Source organism: Plecotus auritus (genome assembly GCF_963455305.1).
Source record: "Plecotus auritus genome assembly, chromosome: 10".
Taxonomy (NCBI): domain Eukaryota; kingdom Metazoa; phylum Chordata; class Mammalia; order Chiroptera; family Vespertilionidae; genus Plecotus; species Plecotus auritus.
Window position 1 is genome coordinate 56,282,081 of NC_137785.1, and position 20,476 is coordinate 56,302,556.

General features: G+C 44.9%; 1 long non-coding RNA gene across 3 annotated transcripts in view; it reads left to right on the forward strand.

The window, feature by feature from the left end:
* Positions 1-20,223, forward strand: part of LOC308236103 — a 39,793-nt gene extending 19,570 nt beyond the window's left edge. Inside the window, exons 5-6 of one of the 3 annotated variants that reach the window (XR_013959241.1) lie at positions 14,258-14,366; positions 19,430-20,223. This is a non-coding gene — a long non-coding RNA (uncharacterized lncRNA). Of the gene's footprint in view, positions 1-11,457; positions 12,985-14,257; positions 14,367-19,429 lie in introns of those variants that run through there. The other 2 variants (XR_013959238.1, XR_013959239.1) reach the window with 2 other exon arrangements.
* Positions 20,224-20,476: the final 253 nt, after the last annotated feature.

The window sequence follows — 20,476 nt, forward strand, 5'->3', positions numbered from 1 at the left end:
ACTAGGGGTGTTCAGAGCAGACGTGGTGGGCAGGCAGAGCAGCAGGTGGGATTGCATAGACCTCCCCACGCCATCTACCTGGCCCCCGCCGCCAGAGCCATCTTCCTAAAATAGAGATCTGATCAAATCACACCCTGTTTAAACCCTTTAGCGACACCCTCCTGCCTAACACTTCTCAGCTGCTCAGCGCCACTCAGCCGGGGCCACTCACCACCTGATCGAGGACTCCTCCAGCTCCATTCCTACCACCCCCGCCCGCCGGCCGTGGGCCCTTCTCTCGGCAGCTGCTTTAACTAGAGACTCCGGCACGCTGCCACCTCCACACCTGCGTGGGTGTCTCCTGCCTCTCCTGTTTGGAAGGCCTTCCCTCCTCTCACCCTTTCCTGGTGAAACCCCACCTCCCCTTAGCATCGTCTTCCTTGCGGCTTTCCTGTACTTGACATCGAAGGCACAGGCGGCAGGCCCAGATGCTCAGTCAGTGTTGCGTGAACGTGGAGCGAGGGAGGGAGCCGACACTCGGTCACATCCCTGATCGTCCCACGGCCCTGCGTCTTCACTGGGCATCTCACAACCGGAAGGAGGAGGGTGTGTTTCCGGCCTGTAGGTAGGAGTCATTACCAAGTCACACTGAAACCGGCATCTGGCCATCTCGGGATTGGGGGAGAGCGGCTAGGGGTCAGGGCCAGTAGCTCTCCAGGTTAGAGGCAGGTTCCTGGGATCCCCATCCTGCTCAGAGAGAGACCCTCAAAAGCAGGGCTTGGCGAACTTCTTCTTTAAAGGGCCATGGAGTGAGGATTTTTGGCTTTGTGGGCCCGGCAATGTCATCGTGACTCAAAAGCCACCATAGACAAGTGGGCGGGACTGTGTCCCAATGACATTCTTATAAAAGCGTTAGGAAAACATAGACGAACACAGGCCGCAGGCTGGATTTAGCCCACGGGCCGTCGTTTGCCAAACCCAGCTCACAGGAGAGAGACTGTCTCCCTTCTGCCCCGTCTCGAAATAGCCTTTCAGAGGCCTTGCTAAGTTTACCTTTCGAGTTGCTAAAGCCCTGGGTTTTTCCCTCTAAAATAGCATAGACAATGAGGGATCCACCCCTACTTGGCAATCAGTCGCAAAGACATGAAAAGTGGGGTGAGCGATGCGTGGCACGCACCCAGCACGGCGTAGGGGTGGCGTAGGTGTTTGTCAATCATCCACAGCCCAGCTCTTTCTGAGATGGCCAGGGAGGACTGAGACCTCGCCATGGAGACTATGTAATGTCAGCAGTGTCTACCGTGTTTCGGTGGCTCTGAGAATTCTGGACGTGGAGTGTGGAGTTAAGCTTTCCGTAAACTGGGGTCAGGGTGGAGACCCAAAGGATGCGTGTCCTTGGTCTGGTATACTGTCTAGACCAGCCGTGGGCAAACTACGGCCCGCGGGCCGGATCCGGCTGTTCTATCCGGTTCTCTTGGTCTCCCCTCCGCTCCTTTACTTTGAATTTATATTAGTTCACACAAACACTCTATCCATGCTTTTGTTCCGGCCCTCCAGTTCAGTTTAAGAACCCATTGTGGCCCTCGAGTCAAAAAGTTTGCCCACCCCTGGTCTAGACTTTGCAGCCTGGGGGATGGGGGAACAGCAAAGGTTACTAATATCTTTGAGTTAATAGAATGGTAGAAAGTGCCCTAGCCGGTTTGGCTCAGTGTATAGAGCATCGGCCTGTGGACTGAAGGGTCCCAGGTTCGATTCCGGTCAAGGGCATGTACCTTGGTTGCGGGCACATCCCCGGTAGGGGGTGTGCAGGAGGCGGCTGATCGATGTTTCTCTCTCATCGATGTTTCTAACTCTCTGTCCCTCTCCCTTCATCTCTGTAAAAAATCAATAAAATGTGTTTTAAAAAAAAATAGAATGGTAGAAAGCATAGCAATGCATACATCAGGCCAATAGACATTAAAGCCAAACTTTGCCTCTAAAATGCCCAAACCGGATAGCCATGTACGTGAAAATCTAAAACAGCAGGGTTACTGAAAGCCTGACCTCGTGGGCACAGGGCAGGTGAAGCAGGCTTGCTAATAATGCCTAAAGGCTTTGTCACCTCCCTCTGCCCCAAGGGCTCCACGGAGCTCACTCTGCCACCCTATTTCTCCAAAGCCACGAATCGGGGCATCTTTGGTCAGCCTCACCTGGTAGTGAGGGTAGTGCCAGGGGAAGTGTGAGGCGGACGCTGACCTGTCCTTGTCATCTCCTGGTGCTCTGTTGAGTGTCTTCAGGGAAGCCACCATCTCCTGCTCTGGGAGCTGACCAGAACTGGACATGAGCCACCCAGCAGCTTTGCCCCAGATGCAGACCAAGTTGACGTGAGCTTTGTAGCCATCAGTGGAGTGCTGCCCTTTAAAATCTCAAACTCTTCTCTTTCCCCTCCCTTATGTCTTACATGCCTAACCCCCGCCCCCCACACACACCTGGAAAAGCTGGTGTTCTTCCTGATATCTCCCATCCTCTATTTTATGACTTCCAAACCACTTACACGTTATATTCAGTTCAACAGCAATTTGTTGAGTGCCTACTATGTTTTTATCATATAAGATCAAATAAGAATGGGGTAGAATATTACTTGATCATCACACAGATGCATAAACTAGGTTTGCTTTCCTGTAATTATTTAGATTTTATTAAAACGTCTTAAGTTATCAGTTTTAAACCGCTTTTCTTACCATTTACTGTTGGGAACTTAGCTTTTTATTTTGAAGGTGCACTTTGAGTAAATGTTGAAGAGGACTAGTTTTAGTTTATCCTAATGTCATGTACTTTTATACTTGAATTACTGACTATGGGTTTGGTCATTGACCTAATTTACTTGTCATTTTATGACACGTATTTCCAGTGGAGACGCTTAGGCTAAGCTGTATTTATGTATACCACAGTACATTAACCATAAAACTATCTAACTACAGTAAAACCACAATAATCTGGAACCCTCAGGGAGTGGGTTATTCAGGATGGCCAAGTTTTTAGAATAACATTGACTATTTGTGATGGAAACCTATTTAAACTGTATCATAACTTTCCCTTTTATCCTGAAAATAATAGGCATCTCATTGAACTTTGATAATAACTCACAGTCACTGGTAAGAATTGACTCTATCACTCAGCTCTCATTATGGACTTAGGTGTTTTGCTTTAGTTTTTGAACTTTCATCGGCATTTCTTAAAATAGTTCTGTTTCTTCAATTGCTGTCATTTATATTCTCACTGGCTCCAGCTGTAGTCCTCTCTCTGCCCTTCAAATTGCTGCTTTTATGCTTCTGTGGACTTGGAGACCAGGTAACGGAGCTTATTAGAATACAGGGTGGGGCAAAAGTAGGCCTCCAATTGTTCACATGGAAAATACTACAATAATCTATATGTATAAAAGCCTAAGGGACTGTTATGACCAGTCGTCTGGTCGACCGGTCACTATGACGTGCACTAACCACCAGGGGGGGCAGATGCTCAATACAGGAGCTGCCCCCTGGTGGCCAGTGTGCTCCCACAGTGGGAGCGCTGCTCAGCCAGAAGCCAGGCTCATGGCTGGTGAGCGCAGCTGCGGCGGCGGCGCTACCGAGCTGCGGCGGCGGCGCTACCGAGCAGCAGCTGAGGCAGGCACAGTGGGCCAGGAATGAGTGGGAGTGGCTCAGGCTCCTCCCTGGCCTCCTGCCACTTCGTGCACTGCTACATCCCTCAGAGTATGTCGGACTGCCGGTTTCGCCTGGCTGAAATCAGCAGTCTGACATCCCCTGAGGGGTCTTGGGTTGCGAGAGGGTGCAGGCCAGGCCGAGGGACCCCACTGGTGCACGAATCCATGCACCGGGCCTCTAGTTAATAAGAATGCAAGAATAAACTCTGTGTTTCGCATACTCACAACGGTAAACCTATTGTTTTGGAATAAATTATGATTCATTTCTGAATACAAACAATATCTGTACCACATGTATCCAAAGCATAGGTTTCCTTTACTTTTACTTTTAGATTTTAGAATATAACTGTCCTTTGGGCTGGGAAAAAAAATAGTCTTTGGCAAAAACAATTTGCAGACTGGATTTAATATTTCTTATACCCACTTTATGGCTTTTTGTGTTAATATTTTTATTGATAAGGTTATATTAAGCCAATGATTTTGAAAGTCTATTAAGATATTCCATTCCATGTAGAGCAAGGTTTAAATAAATCTTAAACAAACTTATATATGTATATTTTGATTTGTGTGTGTGTATTTGCTGAGGGAGTGAGATTGCTTGAGAAGTCAACCCGACCCCAAATTCTAAAATGTTCTCATTATGCAGTTTGATTTTTAAAAGTCAAAAATGTAGGCTGATTTACTTACATTAACAGACTAGCACTATCCTCTAATTAGAAGTCATTTCTCAAAGATGTTATGAAAACCTTAGAAATACTAAAGACTTAAATCCTAAAAGTTGGTATGGAGATAAATTTTCCCTGTTATTGTTGCCCTCTCTCCCAGAGTGATTAATTTCACTTCCTGTGTCTTATTCCATGAGCCGTACTGCTTTTGCTGAGATTCCTAAGTCAGTGAAACCTGTTTAGGGGATCATCATGGTTAGGAAGACAGCTGCCGAAAAGGCATTCCGGTTCTGAGCGTGGCTTTTAGATTAGGGCCAATCGAGACCCGGAGCTGTAGAACACCTGTCAGAGACGCTTTTCTACAAGGAGATGGTCTCTTTCATCAGATTTCATTGCACTTCAGGAAAAGATTCATTTTCAAATGTGGGGCAAGTGGCATCTGCTCTTAGGATTCATCCTCACCATCCTTTTCAAGGGGGAAGCCAGTGTAGAGCTCATTTATGACATCGTTCTGTGGTCGAGGGAGAACCTGCAGCAAAATGCTTCAAAAGGAAGGACTTTCCCAGATGTTTGGTTTGTAACTTTCTGTCGCAAAAGAAATCTAAAAATTTAATGGTGAACTTTTTACGTGAATATAATCAACGATGGGAATTCTTACGGCCAACTTAGAGTGTTTAAGCTAACCTCGTGCACACACGTAATGAAAGAAACCTGCGAAACTCTCCTGTTGAAATCTGTTGCATTTATCTGTGAACAATGGAGGGGATTATTGATGCTGACTGGTGTTTAGAGAAACTGCTCTCCGCTTTCAACTCTGCGCTCATTAGAAGCCCCGTAAAGCACATACAACGCAGGTACTTTCTCACATCTGCAAGCTCCGCTGAGGAGAACTAGCACAAGACAAACTTCATTTCGCCAACTGTAACTTCATGGCATAACAGCGTGCAGGCCGGAATATCAGTTAATTTTCAAAACATTTTATTCCACACCAATTAGCTCGGGTCCTGGAGGGCAAAATGACAAGAGGTTACTCGTTCGCTATGTATTTAGTTAATTGAAAATCGCTCAGATTGCTTTTACAGTTGTTATTAAAAAGTAGAACCAGTGTTGCCAGTGCTCAACCATAATTGGAACCCCAGGGAATGAAATATTTAGCATTAGTAATGTAACAGCACTTAGGACACAAATTTCTATTTTCGTAATGAAAGCTGTACACTGTGAGTGCAAGCGGCTGAGACGACAGCTGTGACAAGCGAAACGGCCTGGGATATTTCAATAAGACACCTCATTGGACAGCGAGTCTCACCACATTACTCGTTGGTAAGAGATCTGCAAGTTTAATTCCCAGCAGAAACCCGTTACCCAAGTATTTAGATTTCTAATTGCATGCAGGACGAACAGTGGGGCACATGTCTTGCCTTAAGTGGCTGAAATGTATAGTGATTTCCAAATAATCCTATATAAGTTCATGCCTTTGTCAATTTAAAAATAGCGGGACTGTCAGGGAATAAAGTTCTTGTTTGTTTTAAGTTTAATTACATCTTAAGCATAAATGCGTTCAGTGTTACAATGAGGAAAGTTGGATGTGGGGCTCTAATGAGCTGCAGCGGTAGACGGCTAGAGACCCTGAGGGATTCCCCACGTAAATTAACTGGATAAAAGTACTTGGTTAGGATAGAGTTGATGGCTGAGCTGTTCTTAAAACCCAGTTATAGAGCTGTCTCTCACTCCCTGTTTTCATTCTAAACAGCCCTGCCGAGACTTTAACAGCCGCCTGTTACAACTGTTCAGCTTGTCAAAATGTATTATATTACTCCACTAATAAACAGTATTAAAGGGTATTTGACTTCATTTCTCGTTTTCAGAGGGGATCAGGTTGATCAACACAACTGGCTTAGGTTGGCCTTATTTTAATTTGTTTATGTCATCTAAGTAATATTGAAGGTCCATGATTTGAATTTTTAAAACATTCTTTCTCTTGGGGATGTAAAACTTACAAAATAGTATGAGCAGTGGGAACAATTAATGGAGGCTGTGTATTGTAATCTTTGTCCTGGAAAGATGGATGACTTTGACATTTTTAGCCCGCATTCCAAGTATTGGGAACACCATAGCTAAACAGACATTCTTCAAAGCATAACTAGACTAATTCCTTTACCAATCGTTCTATCTTTCCTTGGAAAAAAGCACTTGCAGAACAAATTGACTTCATAATTCTCTTTTGCTTACCATTGTTTCTGTGTCAGTTTTGTGGGAATTTATTCTAACTGATCAAGATTTCCTTTGTTTTGTCATTTTTAGAACAATACATGCTTACATTAATAGAGAAAAGAAAACCAGATGTTTATTTGATAAACTCTCCCTTTACCCCGCTTCACCATCCCACTGTCCTCCCCTTTGGTACCTTTGCTAACAATTTGATAAGAGACCAAACTTTCATAACATTTTTTGTGCATATTATACAGCTACATATGTGCATACATTAAATGCATATAGCATATTTAAAGATCATACTTTGGATCATTCCCTAGAAGTGTGTGACTTGCTTTCCCCCCTAATTTATCATAGACATCTTCCTATATTAGTGCCCAGATCATCCTCATTCTTTTTAAAAGCTAATTGTCATTCCAAATTTTGGAGGTAAAAATTTATCTGTTGCCTATTGACGTCATTTGAAGTCATCTCCAATTTTTTGCTGTGGTGAATAATGTTACAATGAACTTCTGAGTGTGCCTACATGTGTGTGTGTTCAGCATGTATGTGTGCATTTTTTTTTTAATATATTTTATTGACTTTTTACAGAGAGGAAGGAAGAAGGATAGATAGTCAGAAACATCGATGAGAGAGAAACATCGATCAGCTGCCTCTTGCACACCTCCTACTGGGGATGTGCCCGCAACCAAGTTACATGCCCTTGACCGGAATCGAACCCGGGACCTTTCAGTCCGCAGGCTGACGCTCTATCCACTGAGCCAAACCGGTTTTGGCTGTATGTGTGCATTTTTGTGCACATGTCATAGTAATGTATGGAACTAGCATTTATAGAGTGACTCCTTTGTGCCAGGCAATATTCAAAGCACTCTACATATATGTGTGGGGTGAAGAAAAGGTCAACCCTTCTATTTTCCAGTAATGCCCACAGATTCATTTTGTAAATTGTCCATTTTTTGTCTCCATGGTTTGAAACATAATCTTTGTCAAATGTGATACCCCCCTACATGCCATGTCTTTAGAATATTCCATTTGTCTAATCCTGCAATGTCACACTTGTTAGCCTTATAGCATAAATATAAGTTTAAATCTTTAAAAAGAATCTGCAAAACACTCTTAATCTTAAATTATAAAAAGTGACAAATTTATATGAACAAATAGCAATAGTTTAGAAACATAGAAAGTTGCAGTAAGCAAGGGTGACCACGTCCTAATTCCTGGGAATATGCTCCATTCCATGGAGAAGGGAAATTCGCGTGCAGATGGAATTAAAGTCACTAATCAGTTGACCTTAAAATGGGGAGATTAAACCGGATGACCCAGGTAGGCCCAGTGTAATCACAAATGTACAAGGGCTGGCAGGAGAGCCAGAGCGATGCCCCATGAGAGCCCACTGAGCCTTGCTCTGGCTGGCCTGGCAGCTAGGGAACGGAGGCCTGAGCCGAGGATTGTGGCCACCACTCGTCACCAGACAAGGCAAGAGACAGATTCTCCCGTGCGGCCCGGAAAGATCAAAGCTCTGTAAAAACAAAAAACAAAACAAAATACAAAAAACACCCGAAAGACCCCATCAAAAAACTAATAGACTTAATAAATGAATTCGGCAATGTAGCAGGATACAAAATTAACGCCAAGAAATCTATGGCATTTCTATACACCAATAGTGAACTTAACAGAAAGAGAGACTAAAAAAGCAATCCCATTTACCATCGCACCAAAAAAATTAAGATACCTAGGAATAAACTTAACCAAGGAGGTAAAAGACCTATACGCGGAAAACTACAGGACACTGAAAAAAGAGATAGAGGAAGACGTAAACAGATGGAAGAACATACCATGTTCATGGATTGGTAGAATCAACATCATTAAAATGTCCATACTACCCAAAGCAATCTATAGATTCAATGCACTCCCCATTAAAATACCAATGGCATATTTCACAAACCTAGAAAGAACTCTCCAAAAATTCATCTGGAATAAAAAAAAAGACCCCGAATAGCCACAGCAATCCTGAGAAAGAAGAATAAAGTAGGAGGGATCTCAATACCAGATTTTAAGCTGTATTACAAAGCCACTGTCCTCAAAACAGCCTGGTACTGGCACAAGAACAAACATATAGACCAATGGGATAGAATAGAGAATCCAGATATCGACCCAAACCACTATGCTCAATTAATATTTGACAAAGGAGGCATGAACATACAATGGAGTCAAGACAGCCTCTTCAATAAATGGTGTTGGGAAAATTGGACAGATACATGCAAAAAAATGAAACTAGACCACCAACTTACACCATACACAAAAATAAACTCAAAATGGATACAAGACTTAAACATAAGACGGGAAACCATAAAAATACTAGAGAAATCCACAGGCAGAGAAATCTCAGACATATGCCGAAGCAATTTCTTCACCGATACCGCTCCTAGGGCAATGGAAGCTAAAGAGAAAATAAACAAATGGGACTACATCAAAATAAAAAGCTTTTGCACAGCAAAAGAACCCATCAACAAAACAATAAGAAAGCCCACTGTATGGGAGAACATATTTGCCAATGTTATCACTGATAAAGGTTTAATCTCCAACATCTACAGGGAACTTATACAACTTATTAAAAGGAATATAAATGATCCAATAAAAAATGGGCAACGGACCTAAATAGAATCTTTTCGAAAGAAGACAGAAGGAAGGCCAAGAGACATATGAAAACATGCTCAAAGTCACTAATTACCTGAGAGATGCAAATCAAAACGACAATGCGGTACCATCTCACACCTGTCAGAATGACAACCATCAACAAATCAGCAAATGACAAGTGTTGGCGAGGATATGGAGAAAAAGGAACCCTCGTGCACTGCTGGTGGGAATGCAGACTGGTGCAGCCACTGTGGAGAACAGTATGGAGTTTCCTCAAAAAAAACTAAAAATGGAACTCCCATTTGACCCAGTGACCCCACTTCTAGGAATATATCCCAAGAAACTAGAAACACCAATCAGAAAGGATATATGTACCCCTATGTTCATAGCAGCACAGTTCACCATAGCTAAGATTTGGAAACAGCCTAAATGCCCATCAGCAGATGAGTGGATTAGAAAACTATGGTACATCTACACAATGGAATACTACGCTGCTATAAAAAAGAAGGAATTCTTACCATTTTCAGCAGCATGGATGAACCTGAAGAGCATTATGCTAAGTGAAATAAGCCAGGCAATGAAAGAAAAATACCACATGATCTCACTCATTTATGGAAAATAAAGAACATTATAACCTGATGAATAAAAAGATAGATACAGAGGCAGTAAAGCACCGAACAGACTGTCAACTTACAGCGGGAAGGCTGGGGAGTGTTGGGTAGGGAGGGAAATAGATCAACCAAAGGACTTGTATGCATGCATATAAGCACACCAATGGACACAAGACACTGGGGGGTGGGATGAGGGCATGCGACGGGGTAGGGGAGTCTGGGAGAAGGTCAATGGGAAAAAAAGGAGATATATGTACTAATATATGTAATACTTTAAACAATAAAAAAAATAAAAATTTTTAAAAAAGCTCTGTGGACACCCTGACTTGTGCCCAGTGAGACCCAATTTGGACTTCTGACCTAGAGAACTGGAAGGTAATAATTTTTTGTCGTTGAAATTGTCAAGTTTGTGGCAATTTATTACAGCAGCAATGGAAAACTAATGCAAAGGTGAAAAGTAAAAATTTTCCAATTTCTGCTGCCCTCTCTGACCCCTAGTCCAGGTCCAGTCATGACAGGTTATAACTCTGAACAGTTGTGCGGTGTTTTCTTGGTGGGGGGAAGGGTCATCTGCAGAACTGTGACTGCAGAGGTTTTTACAGTATGTTTTGATATCTGTTAAGTCTTTTTTTTTCTTCTAAAGAAATTTTAAGTTTCCATGCATTTGCTTTTTCAGATGAACATTTGACTCAGTTGCGTTTATAATTTATTGGTATTTGTTGGTTTGTTTGTTTTATACATAGCTAAAGAATGGGGCCACCTTGGGCAATCTATTGAGATTTCCTTTGTAGTCACTGTTAACTTTTGTAAACATCCCCAGTATGCTTAAAAAGAAAACGTACTTCCTCCTGGGGAAAATTATCTTAAGTTTGGTTATTCAGTCAAGCTTGCTAATTGTGTTTTCCAGTACTCATTATCTTATTTTCATATACTTCACCCATCCGTTTCTGAGAACTGTGGTTTTCAGAAGTCCTCTCAGATTTTCAATAATTTGTTTGTAGATGTTGATGCTTTGTTTTCTCGTGGAGTGAAGGTTTTGTCTTACTGTCTCTTCCTGATGGGTTGCGCCTGTACTCGGTGTGAAATGCCTCTCTTTGTTCTCAAGTTCTCTTTGCCTGGAACTCTGGTCTCTTCCTCCAGGCCTCGGCCTACGTCTCACCTCCTGAGACAGTCCCTCCTGGTTCTCCATGTCCTCTGTCTGTCTCACCTCGCCTCCTCTCTGGGCTGCGAGCCCCGTCTCTCACCGCTCTTTCTCCAAGCCTGCCACCTGCTTGCTCGATACCTGTAGAATGAACAAGACTAACCGAAGCAGGGCTAGGTGGTTCCAGCCTGGAGGGAGTGGGACGCTTTCCTGTGCACATGCTGACCCGGAGGAAGCTGCTGTCAGAAGCACCTGTGTTGCCTTGAAATGTGCTGGATTCCTCCTGCTTTATGAAGGAGTGACGTTGGGATCCGTGTGGAGGGGCAGATCCCGGCTGCTCCTCAATCCCCCCCCCATCTGTGTTCCAGCTGTGATGATGTAAGCCCTGTCCCTTGGGAGCAAAGCGTGTAGATCCGCACTCTGGGGTGGAAAGTTAGTAACGTTAATCATGAGAGCGCCCACTTATTGAACATTCGCTAGGTGCCAGGCACCACGCTTGCTGTGTTAACGTGCACGGTCTCACTTCATTCCCAGGAGGTAGAGCATCCCTGGCATTCCCATTCTTACAAGCGAGGACACGGAGGCTCAGAGAAGACGAGTCCGTGGGATTCAGGAACGAGAGGACGAGGACTTGTATCCGGTCTGCCTGGCGCCAGAGCTGCTGCGGTATAGTCAAGCTCTTCTGTTTCCTGCGGGGCTTCTTCCCTCCACATCCAGCCTCGCGGCGTCACTGGCTGGAGGCCTGACATCTCAGAGGGAGACGTGATCACAGATCACCTGTCTGGCCCGACGCTGATGGCCCTGCAGCCACCGATCGGTGTGCAGCTGATCGCGCACGTGGAGCAGTGGGACTCGGCTCTGCAGCTCGCCAGGCGAAGAGGAACAGGAGGGCTGGCCCTGGGTCAGTTTTGGCAAATGCACACAGCTCATCCACGGGACATAGGAAGCAATCCTCTGGAGTAACTTAAATGAGCACAGCGCCTAGCCTGAGAAAGACACCTTGGGGATCTCCTCGGACTTACAATGACTGTAAAACACCTAATATTTTAGTGGCCAGCTTGGCACATCCCCTGCGCCATCCGGCTTTGAGTTCAAGGCAACGCTCTCGCAGCCCGAGATTGCAGACTCTTGGGACAGCGTGGAATAAAAACATCAGGACACGGTTCCAAGATTTACTACCCTGTACACATTTTGGACTGAAATCACAAGACATTTCTCCCTCCCCTCCCCCCAAGTTCATCTACCCTGTCCCTTGGGTTTGCAAAGATTGGAGGGTGAGGGAAATGCCATTGAAGCAAGTAGTAGATTTCACATCCTAGTGATGTTTGTGTAGCTGCCACATGTGGCCCAGTGTTAAGTAGCTGAACATTACTGCTTGCAGCCGCCAAAGTCAGCCCTCACCTCCTAGGGAGGTGACTTCAAACAGCATTTCAAGGGCGCAGAGGGGAGGAGACGCGAGGGTTACCACTCAGGCTGCAGGAATTCACTCTCCCTGTCTGTGCTCTCTGCTTGTTAGAACCATGCCGGAGCCGGAAGTGCAGAGGAATTTGAAGGGTGCCTTCAGATAAGGCGCTGGAAACCCCGATATTTGCACGAGAGCTTGCATTCTCCTAGCAGCGACGTCTTTTAAAGCAGAACTAAATGTCATGTTCAGTTGGGAAGGTTCCCAGATCAGGTGCGCAGGGTATGCTGAGGCAGGGAAGGGAAGCCTTGCTGGGAATAAAAGCTCACCTCTGCATTTCTTAGGACAAAAGCAGCCACTCGGAGTGGCTTCAGCAGCACACGGTTCTGCTGGGGACCCTCCCTGCGCAGAGCTGGGAAGCCTGAATGAGGCTGGAATAAATAGAAGCTGGCTGGACACGCCGACCCGGGGCGTCCCAACGGTGGCTAGCCTGTTGAATTTTTTCTGTTTCCTTTGCCTGGTAGACTTTCTCAGAGCTCGAAGAGTTCTTCAAGGTCTTCCAGATAGCTCTCTGCATTGAAAATAAACCAATATACTCGTTATTTTGTTCTACTGCATATGTTGAATGAAAACCTAAATAATAAAATAATTGATTTTTTAAAAATTTGCACTTTTGGCAGAATTTTTAGCACAGTGCCGTACGTGACTGCACGAGTCAACCCTACTCCGACCGATTTAGTAGAGATAGCGTCATCCGTTAGGTTAAATGAACACTAATAGACTGATTTTTATTTTAAAATGTAACCAGTCAACCAAGACTCATTGCTAGGAACGCTGCTAGGTACTGCGAGGCCTCACGTGTCTGGGAGGAAATGACTAACGGAGAACATCGGCCAGCCTCCTCTGCTTTCCCTCCTCAGGGATGCTCACTGAGTCCTGATTATTGTGGGGGGGGGGGGAGGGGGGCGCTCTCAGGGCACCTGAGCTTGGAGTGTGCAGCACTGGGCTGAGTGGGTCTCTGTCACTCTGCTTTCTGTCTCTCCCCTTTCTAACCCAGGGGGTGGACTGTGGTTGGAGCTGAGCTGCAGGTTTCTCTGCGTGAAGCTAATTGGCCCATTTGGGGCTTTGGCCCAGAGTCTTAACTTCTTAGCACCTTTCTTTAGACAACTGGGCTGGCGTTTTGGATGCGAATGCTCATTGTCAATCATGAGGAAAGGCCTTCTCCAGTGCCCGCCCCCCCATCAGGGGGGGTTCGCTGGCTGCTGCCTCCGCACCACACCGACTCAACCAGCCTGTGAGTGCTGGTCCTCAGGGCTGACTCAGAGCTGGGCGCTGTGGGGCCCGGCATGTCCCCTGTCACATTGCAGAGAACAGCTCGTGGGCAACAAGTCCCTCCCGCCCCCCAGCCCCCGACCTAACCTACTGCACAATACCAGGCATTTCTCAGGGATGCACAGTACCTAGAGACTGCAAAGCCATCGATGCACATATGTCGCCACAAACCTATTTGGTAGCAGCCGAAAAGGCGACCATCCCCACTATGTGACTTTAAAACGCCAGCCACCACACACAGTCACACTCTAGACAGGGGTGGGCAAACTTTTTGACTCGAGGGCCACAGTGGGTTCTTAAACTGGACTGGAGGGCCGGAACAAAAGCATGGATGGAGTGTTTGTGTGAACTAATATAAATTCAAAGTAAAGGAGCGGAGGGGAGAGCAAGAGAACCCTCAGCTCTTTCGGCTCCGCGGGCCGGATAGAACAGCCGAACGGGCCGGATCCGGCCCACGGGCCATAGTTTGCCCACGGCTGCGAAAGTACCGGGGGTTGGGGCTTCAACACGTAAACTTGGGGCGGGGCACACACGTCGGTTCATAACTGCTGAAGCTTCACAGTGTGGGAACTGAAGATGCCATCCTTATCTCCATTTCAGAGGCCCCCCGGTTCCCCGAAGCCGAGTCCTTGGCTGCTGACCTTCACACAGCCGGCCTCGCACACCCTCCCCGTGCCCGGTGCTTCCTGCCCAGCCGTGCGTGTCACAGGTATTTCGTTTATGGGGTGAATTTTAAAAGGCGCATTGAAATGCTAGATGCCTTTCACAGGCGGTGTAGGTATCGGCATCGTTAATGCAGCTTCTGCTACTAACCAGCTCTGTGTGACCTCAGGCAGGTTACGCCACCTCTCTGGCCCTTGGTTTTCTGGTCTGTAAAATGGGGGTGTTCATAGTACCTCCCTGAGAGGGCTGTTGGGAGGAAGATGAGGTCATCTATGTCAAGTCTTGAGAATAAAGTCTGTACACAGCAGGTCTTCAACATTGGTTCCTGGCTACCTTTTCAGCATTCTGAGAAGGATGCATTTCCCTAATGTGACGCAGGGGTTATGATCATTCCGCGTTAACGTTTGAAATTGTCCTTCCGTGCTGGATGTCTGGGTCTGTAGGTTATCACAGTTTAAATATTATCATTTTCAGGCTGTTCTGTCATGTTACGTTGGCCGCGTGTCAGAGGCTGGTGTAGTGTGTCAGAAACGGTGTCATTCACGGGCTGCGCGTTACCAGTGTGACGGCACCGAGAATCAGAGCAACACTCCTGCCCCTGACACGTGTCCGGTTCCCTTGGAGTTGGGCGGCATGCTGAGCTGCTGTAGCGGCTGGACAGTGTGCTGGGGAGACCCCTTCACGTCTAAAGAAGACTTCGGATAGTAACAGCCGCACAACCTAAAGCAGTGCGCACCCTGCGGGGGATTTCTGCCGATTTGGGGTGGGGTGGGGGGGTGGGGTGGGGTGGGGTGAAGGCCACCTCTGGGGTCTAGGCTTCCCCAGTGCTTCTCTCACCCCTCCGGTGAGGTACTCTCCTCCCTGCTGTGGCAGCCGAACACTTGATATCACAAACGGTGATTTTTAAAAATACTGTTACTGCTGCAGAAGTCATCCCGCCCACTCCAGTGACGGAAGGTTTAAACATCTGCTCTCTGTCCCATGCCTACCCCTCCGCAATGTGGGGGACGAGTCTGTGAATTTGGGGGTAAAAGAAAAGCGATTCTGGAAGGCGTGGTGAGCTCCGGGACACGCTTGACTTCTTCAGGAGAAGAGAATCAGAAATTTGAATAAAGACATTAAAATTCTCCCAGGTAGCTTTAAATAGTTTATGATATAGTTTTCAACTTCTTTGTAGAACACGAATCACCAGACTCCTAGGCTTTCACAGCTATACAACTTAAACTGTGAAGGCAAACTCAGTCATCTAAATGACAGAGCTTCTCAAAGCCTTGATGTGCAGATGGGTCACCTGGGGACCTTGTTAGCATGCAAATTCCCATTCGGTTGGGGGCTGGGGCAGCAGGACCCGGATCTGCATTCCTAACCAGCTGCCTTTCCTCAGACCCCAGGGCGGTGGGACCTAGAACACACAGCTCCTGGGTACCCCCTCCCTCCCCCCATGTTCCTCTCTCCTTTCCTGCTCTGGGCACATGACCTGACAGTACTTACGTGTGCACATGCACATGCTTTATATATGCCTTTATGGCGCTGCTTCCTAAACCATTAATTGAGAAAGAGGCCGTTGTTACAGAAAGTACAATGAACTCCATGAAAAGCCATTGGGTACAAAGGCAAAGCATTAACAAATTGGTACTTTCTTGCTTGGTCACGCCTGATTTAAGAAAATGAACCCAAAATGGGTTTTCAGAATTGGAAATTGACTTCAAGCCCATTTAAATCGTTCCCCTTTAACATATTAGCAGCGGAGTGCATAAACCAATATTTATTTTCCAATCAAAGGTTTGCAGCAGATGAATGCAAGAGATGAAGGAAGAATGCTTTGAAATGTTTCTAGCGCCAGACATGGAAATAGGATATTTTATTTCTCTAAGTGGCAGGCACAGGCCTCACCTACTAGTAAAACCCATCCTGCCCCGGGCAGAGGAAGTGGCCTGAAAAACTGACAGCTGTATGAAAGCCCAAGGCCAGCGCCTCGCCGCCAGCGCATCGCAATGCGTATTATTCGGCGGGAAAAAGCCGAAGATCCAGCTACGTTCAGGGAGAATCTATTCACAGAATAATTGTAGAGAGAAGACCCCTTAAGAAAAGCTCCCCAAATTCCATTATCTGAACTGTCACTCGCCACTCGGGGTTGTCTTGGCGCTGTGTGTTTTCATGGATTACCCGGGCTGTTTGTTTTTCCTTTATCAGTCATCACCCTGTCAGCTGGGCCATTCATAACAACTTTTGGCAGCTCATCAGGGGAGTTCAGAGCTTGAATAAGGACCCTATCAACTCTCACACCTCATTGTGTGAAACTGTTTACCAGCCTTGCCTTTTTCTGTAAATATTACAAGCCGTTCCCTGAAAGGGGAGACGTGCGAAAGCAAAATGGCCTCACGGCGGCCTAGCAGTTGGCCGACACGGCAGATCTGGGCTGGCCGAGAGCTGGCAAGTCCTGGGGTTTCGCTTATTTGACTGAAGGGTACCTCGCCGCTGGTCTTCGCACCCCGCGGACGCCGGTTAATTAGGCAGTGTTTAATCTGACTTAGCATTTGTGTCAGTTGGGCGAGCGGGAGACTTTGTAATGAGGGAGCACAGATCGGCTCCCTGTCACTGTCCTCTCTGCCTCTAATTGAGCGCCCACGTTCCCAGCGCCTTGTCACACGGGGTGCGAGTCCCCCCCACTGTCTTTCATGCTTGACTAGGAACGAGGTGCCCGTATTGGACAACCAGGGGCAAGTGGGCTCAGCCCCCTGGACTTAGCGGGCGAAGCTTCCGCCGGGTTCACCCATCAGAACTAATTTCCTGTTTGAAATGAACGTCAACAGTTCTGCATAGAAGGTAATTCTATGCAGAATTCTGCACCACCGACCTGCAAGTGGGTATGATTTTTCCATGGTCTTTATATGTTTACGGAAGTTAGCTGTGCCCGGATTTTAAAGTGTCAAATCGTCCCTAATTATGTGAGAAAAACAGTGGTCTCCCCAGAGGCAGATTCTTTAGAAAATCACTTCATGGTGAGAAGGAGGTTAGTTGCCTGATTTTGAGTGTCTCATGAATTGGAATCTATTGTGACTTGCTCTTTTCACTTATCATTAAGGCAATTTTTAAAATTACTCTTTTTTAAAAAGCAAGGCAATACTTATCTATAATGAAAGGCACAGGTTTTATTTTACTTTTTTAAATGTATTTTTATTGATTTCAGAGAGGAAGGGAGCGGGAGAGAGAGAAACATCAATGATGAGAATCGCTGATCCGCTGCCTCCTGCACAACCCACACTAGGGTGGAGCCCGAAACCCAGGCGTGTGCCCCGAGCGGGAGTCGAACCCATGGCCTCTTGGTTCCTGGCTTTCCGCTCAGCTGCTGAACTGCACCGTCTGGGCAAAGACACAGACTTTAAATGCACAGCTCAGTGGGACTTAACAAATGGATCCACCCAACTCACTGGGCACCAGTCAAGCATGGAGCGTTTTCATCAGCCCAGAAAGTGTCCTCCTTCACCTCTGTAGTCAGTCCGTCCCCTCCAGGAGGCAATCCCTCATTTCTCATTATTCCTCTCACCATAGTCTGTGGTTCTAGGTTAGATTTTCCTGCTCTTTATGGCATCATGCACTGGATCCTCTGTAGTGTCTGGCTACTATTGCTCAAGATGATGTCTTTGAGAGCCGTGCAGAAATTGACTCCTTTTAACTACCAAACAGCATTTCTCTGTATGAGTCTACCGCGGTTGGTTCATCAATAAACTTGGTGGTGGTCATCCCAGTTGTTCCCAGTTTGGGGCTATTGGGTTGTCTTTTTATTAATGACTAGAGGCCCGGTGCACACATTTGTGCACAGGTGGGGTCCGGCCGGGGGGAGGGGCCGTGGATGGTTGGCCGGCCAGCCCCGCCCCCTGGTCAAACTCCCGGTTGAACTCCCAGTCGAACTCCCGGTTGCGGGGACAATGTTCATATTAGCCTTTTATCCTATAGGATTGGTAGAAGTTCTTGTCTGTTCTAGATAACAAGTTCCTTGACAGAAATAGGCTTGGCAAATATTTCTCCCCGTCTGTGGCTTGTCTTCGCATTTTTTAAACGGTGTCGATTGATAAGCAGAAAATGTTAACTTTAATTATGTCCAATATATGTCTTTTTATGATGAGTGCTTTCTGTGTCCTGTCAAAGAAATCTTTGCCAACCTCCAGATCATGCAGATACTCTCCTGTTTTCTTCCAGAAAACATTGAAGCGTTATAGTTCCCAATTGTACATTAAGGTCCTCTACCTCGATCTAATTTCTGTGTACGGTGTGAGGTAGAGGTTAAGGTATTGTTGTTTTTTAAATATGGATATCCAGTTGTTCTATCATCATTTGTGGCAAACACTTTTCTTTCCCCATTGTGTGTGTGTGTGTGTGTGTGTGTGTGTGCGCGCGCGCGGACGTCTTGGTTCAAAATCAATTGACCATGCATATGTGCATCTATTTCAGTACTTTTATTCTATTTCATTGATTTGTTTGTCTATTTTATAAGTGTCTTACTTGATTGTGGTTTTATAGTAAGTCTTCAGAGCAGGTGGTATAAGCGTCCAAAAGTTTCAGGTTATTTTGACAATTTATGCATTTTCATGTACATTTTATAATCAGTTTTTAATTTCTACTAAAAGCCTCCTGGAATTTTGGTTGGGATTATAGTGAATCTATAGATTACGTGGGGGAGACTTGATACTTTAGCAATATTAGTTTTTCCAATCCATAAGCATGTTATATGTTATAAGTTTTTATTTAATATCTTTCTGCAATATGTAATAGCTTTTAGAATTTAAGTTTTATAAATCTTTTTTAAAATTTATTTTTGAGTAGTTTATGTTTTTCCCGAGATTATAAGTGAATGGCTTTTTAATTTTACTTTCTTATCACTTGCTGGTAAAAATAGAAATGTGGTTATAATTTGTACATTGACCTTGATTCCTGTGACTTTGCTAAATTCACTTTCCAGTTCCTGTAGTTATTTGGTGGTGGTGGTGGGGGGGGGGGATATGTTTCTTAAGATGTTTTATGTATATAATCGTGTCATCTGCAAAAAAGACACCTTTGCTCTTTTGTTTTTAACTTGTACACTTTTTTATTTCTCACATTGTTTACTAGAGAGGACCCCCAGTACGCTGTTGAATAGAGGTGGGAAGAGGGCACTTTCTCTTGGACCCAGAAGCATTCGATCTTTCTCCATTAACTGTTGGTGTTTGTATATGCTCATCAGCAGGCTGATGAAATTCCTCTTCCTGGCTTATTTTCAGAATGTTTTCATGAATGGGCGTGAAATATTGTCAAAAATGTTTTTGCATCATTTGAGATGCTATTGTTTTCTCTTTGATTCTGTTAATGTGATGAATTATAAGTATTGATTTTATAACGTGAAACCCCTCCTGCAATCCTGGCATAAGCTCCATTTGTAAATGACATTTATCCTTTTCATATAACACTGAATTAGTGTTTTAGCAAAATATTGAGGACTTTATATATATTCCTGCAGGGTACTGGTCCATAATTTTCTTTTCTTATAATGTCTTTGTTAGGTTTTGGTATCAGGGTTATGCTGATTCTAGTTTTTTCCTTAAAACTTGGATCAAATTTATGAGTAAAGCCATCTACACCTGGGGTTTTCTTTGTTGTGAGTGCTTTAATTATGAATTCAATTTTGAAAATACATATTGAGCTCTTTGAATTTTTCTATTTCCTCCTGTATAATTTTGATAAGATATACTTTTCAAGGAATTTGTCCATTTGCTCTAAGCTGTTGAATTTATAGGTAAAAAATCATTAATGTTTTTGTCTTCTTGAGAAATTGAATCCCTTTTCATTAGGTAATAGCCCTTTATCACTGGTGCAAAATTGTCTGGTCAACTTTAATTTTAATAAAGCTACTTCAGCTTTCTTTTAAATAGTGTCTGCACGGCGTATCTTTTTCCATCCTTTTATTTTTTTTTTCATCCTTTTATTTTTAACCAATCTATGTTTTCACATTAAAAGTGGTATGTCTGTAGGTTGCCTATTGTTGGGTCTTGCTTTTTATCTAATCTAACAATCTATGTTCGATTTAGTGTGGTTTATATTTAATGTGATTATTGATATGGTTGAATTAATATCTACCATCTAAACAGCTGTTTTCCATTTGTTCCATTTGTGCTTTATTTT